Here is a 10126-nt window from a genome sequence, read left to right on the forward strand (position 1 = left end):
GAGAGAGAGAGAGAGAGAGAGAGAGAGAGAGAGACTGAGACCGAGACCCAATTGTAAAAAGCTCTCCTGTTTTCCAGCAATCCAGGCAAGAAAATAAGACTGTCGAGGGCAGTTATAGGGGTCACTGGACTGGACGCTGTTCATGTCAGACTGATCTGAAAAGTGGTAAGTCACAGGGTCTATATTGCAGCTATTTTTAGTGAAACTGAATTCCTTTGCCCAAGTTCTTTTACTCTCCAAGTCATTTTAAGTGGGGGAGACCAGCTGTGCTGGGATCATCTTACTGGACCAAGGCTCCATGGCAAGGCAAAGGGACCCAACCCCAAGGAGATGTGGCTCAGATGAAGGCTTACTGTTGGTACTTTCCAGAGAGGAGCCAAAGACAGTAAAGGGGAACCCATAGCAGCCCCCAGAAAAGAAAGAGTTACTTCCTGGGATAAGGAGGGCCTTTCCAGTGAGACTGAAACTCAATAGGTAGATGACGTGAGAGTGGAAAATCGTTGAAGGCTAGGCATCCCTTTCCTCCCCTCCCCCTGGAAACTCTCTCTCTCTCTCTCTCTCTCTCTCTCTCTCTCTCACACACACACACACACACACACACACACACACACACACACACGTCTGCATCTGAGCCCAGATCCTGGGCTCAGTTACTAGAAGGGTCCAGGAAAAGTGTCATCATCTCAGATCCAGGCCAGGGATGTCAGTATGGGGAGGGCAGCTGTCCAGCCAACATGCAGCCTTCACTCATTGCCCTAAGAGCTTGTTTTAATGAGGAAAGAAAATTCAGTGAAGATTTATTTTTGATTCAGAACTTGGCCAGAGGTGCTGATTCTGAAAAAAAATATATAAGGTCTGTTATCTAGTTGTTTGATGCTAATAACCCTCTCCAAGCTCTTTGAGATAACTTGGTGAGATTTGGCACAAAGGGCAGCCTGAGGGACGCTGCTCCTCATACACACACCCTACACACACATCCCAATTTTTTTTTTCATTTTTGAGGCACTGCTATGTTGGTCCCTATTGGAAACTTGTCCATTATTCAAAGAAATGACCCAAGGAAGCTACCCCCAGCTCCAGATTTGCCCCTGGCTCCAACTCTTGGCCCCTTAGCTCACAATATCTGATATCATTACATAATACTGTGCTCATTCATCTAGCTTCACTGGGTTTTATCACATACAGCTGGCGTTGATGTGGTAGATTGGTTATTTTTTTTTAGGTTAAAAGTATATTTGGACAAATTAAGACAAAAATATCTTTAAGAGTTCCCCAGCTGTCCTGGAAAAGTCTGACAACCTTAAATTAAAAGGTTTCATTGCAGATTAGAACCCTTAGTTCCGATGTGTCATCTCCATCAGAGCCTGGCAGAAGATTCTGCCTATGTTAGCCACTTGGTAAAAATTTGTTGATTGTTTAGAACACCCCAAAGCCCTTCTCAATGCACACGAGTAGCCACCTGAAAACCCAAAGGGAACAACATTAGAATGGTCAGGATTCCAGGATTTGCAGTTACTAGGAAATTTCTAGATCTTTTCCAACATCTTCATTTGACAGATGAAAAAGCTATAGTCCAGAAGAGGGAAGTGACCTGCCCAAAGCTCCATAGGGACTAAGTAGCAAAGCCAAGTTTCAAATTCAAATCCATTGGCTCCAAATCCTTCATACTTTCCCACTCTACTGCATTATCTGACCCTCCTGAAGACAGAAGATTTGGCTATATAACATTCCTCAGTCCCTTTCAGATTGAAGATCTGGGATTTTAATCCTAACCACTAACATTTCAAGGAATCTCCCATTTTGCCCCATCATTTTTCAGTACCACCCTCTTCCTTCTTACCTTCTGCACTAAAAATGAATTCCAGTCTTCAGTTGTTTTTATTTTTTAGTGGTAGCTTCCCTCCACCCTGGTTGTTCTTATATATAGTTTGAGCTAAATCAGTTCAGCCACATTTGAGTAGATGAGGGAAAAATCCTACTTATTCTTCTTCCAAAATAAGATCCTCTTTTGGGCACACAGAAAACTCAGAGAAGGCTGAACCTTTCAAACTTCCCACTTCACATATGGGGACTCCTCTGTCTTTGTTGCTTTTAACTTAATTAACTTTTTAAAAATTCCAAGTGGATTGCTCATTTTGCAAACTCGTATGCTCATCTGTCATCCTGGATATTACCCTGGCACACATGGACCTCCCCTGCCCAAAGATAGAGAGAGGGAACAGGCCACGCTGGCTCTAGCCAAGTGTCTGCCAGGGCAATGTGAGCTCTGTCCCCAACTCCCTGAGACATCAGGTGAGAAAGAGTCCCTTCCCCACCCCTCTGCCCTTCCTGAGTGTTCAGCCCCACCCTGAATGACTGGGAGCTCAGAAACAGAATTCTTCCTAATGGCCCCAGAGCTGAAGCCTGACCACAGTGACTATTGGTTTCTCGGGGTCATTTCCTGGCTGCTCAGCCCATTTCTTCAGTGAATCGTACCTTTGTTTGGAGTGCCTGCTAATGGCAGGTTGAGTTCCCAGACTTGAGCCCTTCTCTCGGCAGCACTCTTGCCACAGGGGTAAACCACAGGATACCCTCTCTGGTTCATGTGGAGCCTAGAACTGACATCCCAGAAAGCCCATCCCAAGTTACAGCTTCCCACAAAGATGTTGGGCTGCTTCTCAGTCTGCCTTGTACCTGAAGCAGCATCCTTCCAAATCCCTTAAGAACAAAGAACAGACGCCTAAGACCTGCCATACTCTATTTTTTTCCTGGGACAGAAGGGAAGTCAGGCATACGGCCACCAGTGCTACACTGACAATGAGCTATAACACCTGCCTGTCTACTCCTCCTCCCCCTTCTCTTCTCAACACCCAGAGTCCTCCTGCCCTCATGGAGGCAAGGCAAAGGGAGCTGTTTCCAACTTTCAGCACTCTGCCTGTAGTTTCAATGAACAAAGAGAGTTTAATAATAGAATTCCTTCGGTGTTATTTATAGCACTGATTGCTCAAAGCACTTGGAGATTTTATTTAAAAAACCCAATTCAATGTCAGAACCTCATGGAATCACAGACTCCCAGAGTTATAGAGACCTCAAAGAGTACCTAGTATGAATTTTCCTGAGAGCTGAATAGAAAGCAGGTATCATTCCTACTTTAGAGATGAAAGGGGAGAAAAAAGTACCAAAGGATAGATGGAACAGGGAGGCAAAGTTTAATTTAAACTAGAAAAAGGTTCAGATTCTACCATATATGATCTTTGCAATCTTGGGCAAGTGGTTTTTACTTCCCTGATCCTCAAGGAAAGACGAAGGGAACAAGCGTTTTTAAGTGTCTACTATGTGCCAGATATTATGCAAAGCATAACAAATACTGTCTCATTCAATCCTCATAACACTTGGAAAGGAGGTGCTATTATTTTATAGTTGAGGAAACTGAGGCACACAGAACTTAAGTGATTTACCCAGAAGTCACAGAGATAGTTAAGTATCTAAGGTTGGATTTGAACTCAGATCTTTTAGACTCCAGGTCCAGCACTTTATCTGCAGTACCACCTAGCTACCTCAGTTTCCTCATCTGTAAAATGAGGGAGCTAGACTAGCTGGCCTCTCAGATGCCTTCCAGTTCCAGATCTAGGATCATTTGTGTGATCTTGGCCAAATCAATTTCCTTCTATGGACCTCAGTTTCTTCCTCTGTAAAATAAAGGGGTTTGACTAGATTGTCTCTGAGGTCCCTTACATCTCTAAATCTTGGATCTTAAAACCTTATGAGATCATCCTAACAATTAGAACTGTTCTAAAATGCAAATGGGCTACTTGGAAAGGTAGTGAGTTACATCATTATATTTAAGAAAAAACTAGATGAACAAAATTAGTTTTAAACATTGGGCAAGGGAGTTGGCCTAGATGACCCTGCAGGTCCCTGTCAATTTAGTGATTGTCTAGAAAACCATTCTAAGGACGCACTACATGGGTGCGTTAAATAACACAAACAGTTTTTAAAAGAAGTGAAAATTATTGATGACCACAAGAAAAGACACTTCAACTCACTGAGAGAAATGCACATTAAAAACACCTTTGAGATGGCAGGTCTCTTTTCTCCTTAAGCCTCTGAAAGCATTTCCTAAATCTAATCTCTCAGCTGAGGACCTCTCGCCTCTTACTTTATGGAGAAAATTGAGGCCTTCTTTTGTGAACTCTGTTTTCTTCTGTTCATTTCACAATCTCTTAATTTCATCCCCCCCACACACTATTTCCTCCTTCATTGCAATCTCTCATGGATAGATGGCCATTATATAAAATAAGGTCAGTAGTGTGTGTGTGTGTGTGTGTGTGTGTGAGAGAGAGAGAGAGAGAGAGAGAGAGAGAGAGAGAGAGAGAGAGAGAGAGAGAGAGAGAGAGAATCATGTATTAAGTGCATACTCTGTGCTCAGTGCCAAAGGACACACTATATACATACATATAAAAATGGGACTATCTTTGCCTTCCAGGAGCTTACATTCTAATGATAGGCTGACAGAAAAGGAAGCAAGAAAGTATCATAGTACATAGAACATTATTGCTGTTCCCATCAACTTTTCTCTCACTTTTAATTTTTCCAAATGTTTTTACATTCAGTTCCTCCCAAAATCCTAATAGCCCTGTTAGGTCTGAAAAAGCAAATATAGGGGTAATTAATCGATAGCCCTCCCAACTAGGTGGGAGCCACAAGTGCCAAGTGTCCAGCATCATCAAAAATAATCTATCTTAAAGAAAAAAAAGATATCTTAAAGATGTTAACCTTAGGGTCATACCAAGGATGCGCATGCATTATTACCCTCATTTTATGAAGGAGGATATTGAGATTCAGAGAGGTTGAGACTTGAACAGAGTCATTAGCAAATGGAGCTTGTGAAATGTGAAGACTTTAAAAATATGGGAAACAAAAACTACCAGAGGAAGTGTGATGGAGTAGAAACTGAGTTACAGAACCTGGATTTGCATCCCAGATTTTCCACTTACTACCTGTGTGACATTGCGAAAATTGTTACACTTTACTGGGCCTTACTTTCCTCCCCTTTAAAATAGCGACATTAGAATAGAAGGCTGTTCAAATGCATGATCTTATGATCCAACAGCATGCTCCTGAAGACTTCCAGAAAGCTGGCTTTGTTTTCCCCAGAAACAAAAAAATAAAACTTGGCCGTCCATTGGTTTGGGGGAATAATTTTTGGTTCTACTGAGGTTTGCTTTGTTTTCAGATGTTTTCAAAACCTTTGGGTAAATGGTGGGATCTGGCTGAACAGAAACTACACAGGTCTTAATTCTTTTCAGATAATTTCATTAAGTGAAGAGCAGTCAAGCTGAAGGCAGATTGCAATCCAACAGACTACAATTTTGAAGGGTTTCAGCAGGACTCAAGCCTGGAAGCCTGAAGTCACTAATGTTCTCTGATTATCAGAACAGACCAGACCAGACTAGGCCAGGCAGAGCTTGGGGATGGGGAAGAGAAGCATGCTGGGTGGGAAACCACAGAATAGCAGCAACAGACAATGGACTTAAAGGAGGGAGAGGAGCCAGCGGCACTTGGCATGTCCTCCAGGCCAGGGTCAGCCATGTGTCCAGGACAGTTTTCAATAAGTTATAGAACTTTGACAAGAGGCAGACTGGAGAAAGGTGGAGATAGAAAGAAGAGAGAAAGTGGGGGCCAAGTAAGGCATATCAGTTATATTACGAAAGGAGGGATGATCAATGGGAGGAAAGGGATTAGAGGGGTGATATAACAGCCTTTGCTGGTCTGTGGTCATAGTTTTGAGGACTGATAAGAGATGGCAGCTTAGTGAGGCTTTTTTTTATTTTTTTTTAAGCAATTGGGGTTAAGTAACTTGCTCAAGGTTACACAGCCAGTTATTTCTGGGTGGGTGCTAAGTATTCGAGCCCAGATTTGATCCCCAGGTCATCCCGACACTGGAGTTGGTGCTCTTACTCACTGCGCCACCTGGACGCCCCTAAGCCATTGGGGTTAAGTAACTTGCTCAAGGTTACACGACCAGGTGTTTCTGGGTGGGTGCTAAGTGTCTGAGCCCGGGATTCGATCTCCAGGTCGTCCTGACACTGGAGCCGGTGCTGTTACTCTCTGTGCTACCTGGCCGCCCCTTAGTGAGGCTTTTTAATAAAGAAAGGATATAGAATCCTATCTAACTGAAGTTAGAGTTCCCCAGAAAGAATTGGGGGGGAGGGGAAGGGAGAGAGGAGAAAGAGACAAAGACAGAGATCCTGGGTTGGTTGCAAGGGATCCTGGTAGTATATGTACAAGAAAGTTTCACACCTCCTTTCTCAATTAAAGCAGTCAATGTAAGGAACTGATTAAGTTTTTAATTTGTAAAGCTATAGTTTATACACTGGGTCACTTTATGAGGTGTGAACCCTTTGGAATGGTTCAAGGAAGGAAAAGCTGATTGGCTAACTAAAATAAGCTGACCATACTTGGGTGTGGGGTGTGGTTAAAGAACTGAAGAGTTTTAGCAATTCACCACATTGTGAACCAATCTAGTGGTGGAAAAGTTCCAGTTTACAGACTCCAGTTGGAGAGGTGGAGCCAAGTCTTGGAAAAGGAACTGATCAGTGCAAGGGGAAGGATAGAAGAAGGGAGAAATTCTTTCCCTACACTCCCCCCATCACTGACCATGTCATCAGAGAGCTTAGGCCAGCATCAGACAGTGCATATATCTGGGATCAAGAGACTGGACTAGTATGAGATGGCTCATTTAGCTAGGAGTAATGGTCACCTGAGGAAAGGCATCTTCAGGGAAAGTGAACCCTCACCGTGGAGAGAAGTGGAAGGTAGGAACTATACAAAGGCACAGACCCTTGAAGTCCAGCAAAGAGCTACACCTAAAGGGAAATCTGAAAGACTGAATGAAAGAAGAAAAGACTGTCCAGTAACTAAAAGCCTTGAGTTATCCCTTCTCTACACAAAGGCCTAAATACCTTTATACATTTATTTTACTCACAGATCCACTGCATACAGAGCCATCCCTACTCATCCCGATCTATATCTTGCCACTGGACCCATTTCTGAGGCAGGATTTGAACTAGGTCTTTCCAATTCCAAGTCTAGCAATCTATCCAGTGCACCATCTAGCCACCTCCTACTGTCCATTCTCTTTGATAACAATGGAGTGGAAGAAACTCTCTCCTTCTGCTCTCCTCCCCCAGACAAGGGTAATTCTTTCTTGGGGATTTGGCTAAGAGTTTCAGTCTGGAATCTGATGAACTCTTCTACCACTAGACAGGTTCATAGATTGATTGGTGAACTGCTGAGATTTCTCCACTATTTAAAGCCCCTAGGGGCAGTGGTGAGCTTAGCTGTTGACCCAGTCAAGGGGTTCACATCCCATAAAGAGATCACAGAGCATAAACCATCCCATCTATACACTTGAAATTCCATCAAGCCCTTACACTAATTACATTAAATGATATGGAGCCCCCTCTCTCACACTTATGACAGAATAACCATAAAACCAAAAGCCAAGGCCATTCACAGAAACCATCTCATGCCTTCTTCCCATTCTGCTACTGACAGCTAGCCAGAGTGGGACCATATCTAAAACACAATTAGGTCTTTTTTCTAGGCTAATACCTTCTCTGTTCTTCTTGAGGGAAGAAGTAACATTGAGCTCTGACTAACTGGTTTTGACTAATTCCACATTCTTGCTAGTCCCCATCCTTAAGGAGCGGATGAAATATACTCAAATAAATAAAAATACAAGGTAGAATATCCTAAGTATATAAGAGAGGGGGAATGGAGAAAGGTGACAGATTTGAAATGGGAGGGGTCATCTATAGGATCTTAAATCTAGAGCTGGAAGGGACAGTTTAAAGGCTGTCTAGTCTACCTCCCTCACTTGACAAATGAGGAAAGTGAGACCCAAGTGGTTATATGACTTACTCAGGGTCACACAGCTAAAAATAATAGAGGTGGATTTTGAACCCAGGTCCTCTAACTCCAAATTGACTGTACCATGATGCTTAAAAGAATTCTACCTGGAGAGATAAGGTATGTCTTCATAAGAGAAGTGGTACCTGGGCTGTGTCTTGAGGACAGCATGAGACGTGAAGGGCATACAATCTGGGCAGAAAGCAGAGGATATTGGGAGCTGGAAAGAACCTTAGAGGTCATCTAGTCATCTTTCTCTATACCATTGTTATGGAGGAGCAAACTGAGGAATCCCATAAGAAAGAAGTCACTTTGTAACAGAGACAAAGACAGGATTTGAACCCAATTCCCAGGCATGTGGCTCTTTCCTCTATACCACAGTACGACTTCACATCATCCCAATTTCCATCTGCTTTACATCGTTTGATGTCATATTGAGTTTCTTTTTTCTTGATGTTGAGTTTCTGTAGAGGAATTTCAGGGACTAGGGTTCATGGTTTTCATGGTGGGGGGGACCTCTTTAAAAATCTGAAGTTATTTAACTTCCCTGTTAGGGCTGGTGGTCAAAAACATGCATGGGTTGTTCCATTTTAAAATAGATCTTACCTTCACCTCTCTAATTGACTTGGGACATAAAATTGTGTCTCGGTCATCTGGGTATTGGTTTATACCCAGTATTAAACTATCAGTTCCATGAGGACAGGGACATTGTCCTTTGCATCTCTTCTCAGCACCTGGGACAGTGCTGTCAACATGAATCTAGATGATAGCTCTATAACTGGAAATGCACTTACAATGTATAGAATTCTAGATCCAGAGATGGGAGGGATTTTACTGTCTATCTTGTCCGACCCCTTCATTTTATAGACAAAGAAATGAAGGCCTAGACAAGGGAAATGAGTTGCCCCAAGTCACCCAGGTAGAAAAAAGCAGAAGCAAAGGACTCAGTTCCTTTGTCTCCCAACCTATCCTCTTTCCTTTAGACCATTCTGAGGGGGCCATGTGGTATAATGTAGAAGTGTCAAACTTGGAATCAGTTGAGCAAGTCACCTCACTTCTCTGTGCCTGTTTCCCCATCTACAAATTGGGGCTAATACTTCATTGTCCTACCTGCCTCATTTGGGTATTGTGAGAAACAAAGTACAGCTCTCCAGCCATCTTTCATAGAAGACTTTACCTCAGCCCTCTCCAAGTAAACAACATACTCTGTCTACTGAAATGCTTTGTATATGCTTTGTATTTACTTCCTTGACTACATGGTGTACCTCTTCAGTAGGATAACATATGCTCCTTGAGGGAAGATTTTTTCAATTTCTTTTTCTTCCTTCAGACCTAGTACAATGCAACAGCTACTTAATAAATGTTGGTTTCGTTGAATAGAAAGTGGAATGTCATGGAAGAACCTTGGATCTGGATACAGGCTCATTTCTCAGTTCAGCAAGTTCCTAGGTATGATCTTGAATAAGTTGGTTAATCTCTCTGGGCCTCAGTTTTCTCATTTATAACATAAGTGGGTTGAACTCAATGGCCCCTAAGATCCTTTCCAGATGGAAATGTATGTTTCTATGATCATATGGAAGGTCCTTTGAAACCTTAAAAGGTGCCATACAAATATCAGGGCTTGTCAGAGTACTTTTGACTCAGCCCTTGCAAAAAAAGCCCATTCCCTGGGCTGTCAATGACTTCATGAAGCTGATGGCTTCTGCATGCTTGAGCTGATCTCAGTGCTCATGCAATGAAGGCAAAAAGCTCTGTGTTTGGAGGACGAGAGGGCTGCCAACTCCCACGTAGTTTAAAAAGCCTGGTAGGTAGGTCATGTTGCAGTGGCTGCTTGGGGAGACTAACCACAAAATGAATGCCTCCTGGCACTGAACAGAAAGAAGGTCATGCTAGCTAGTGACACTACAGAATCGCTCCAGAACTTGGAAACAGCAGAGAAAGCCAAAGTCCCATAGGTGAAGAATGTACTGGAACAATGACTACATAGGATGAAGTGACCCTTCCTTTACTACAGGTGGGAATGAATATTACTGTCTGCGTCAAATACTAAAATGCTGTCAAACTCTAGAAGACTCTGAGAAAGAAACACTTTCTTGGGGGAGAAAGGTGTACTAGTGGGTATTATCTCCCAACAGCCAGGTCATTGTAATGAGGCTCCAATTGTAATAAGTCTAATGCCTTGCTCACAATCTTTTCCTCCACCCCAACTCCTGCATATACTTTAGGTAACTTT

Source organism: Petaurus breviceps, unplaced genomic scaffold (assembly GCF_028583685.1).
Source record: "Petaurus breviceps papuanus isolate PSGF00001 unplaced genomic scaffold, PetGlider_PUasm1.0 90881, whole genome shotgun sequence".
Lineage (NCBI taxonomy): Eukaryota > Metazoa > Chordata > Mammalia > Diprotodontia > Petauridae > Petaurus > Petaurus breviceps.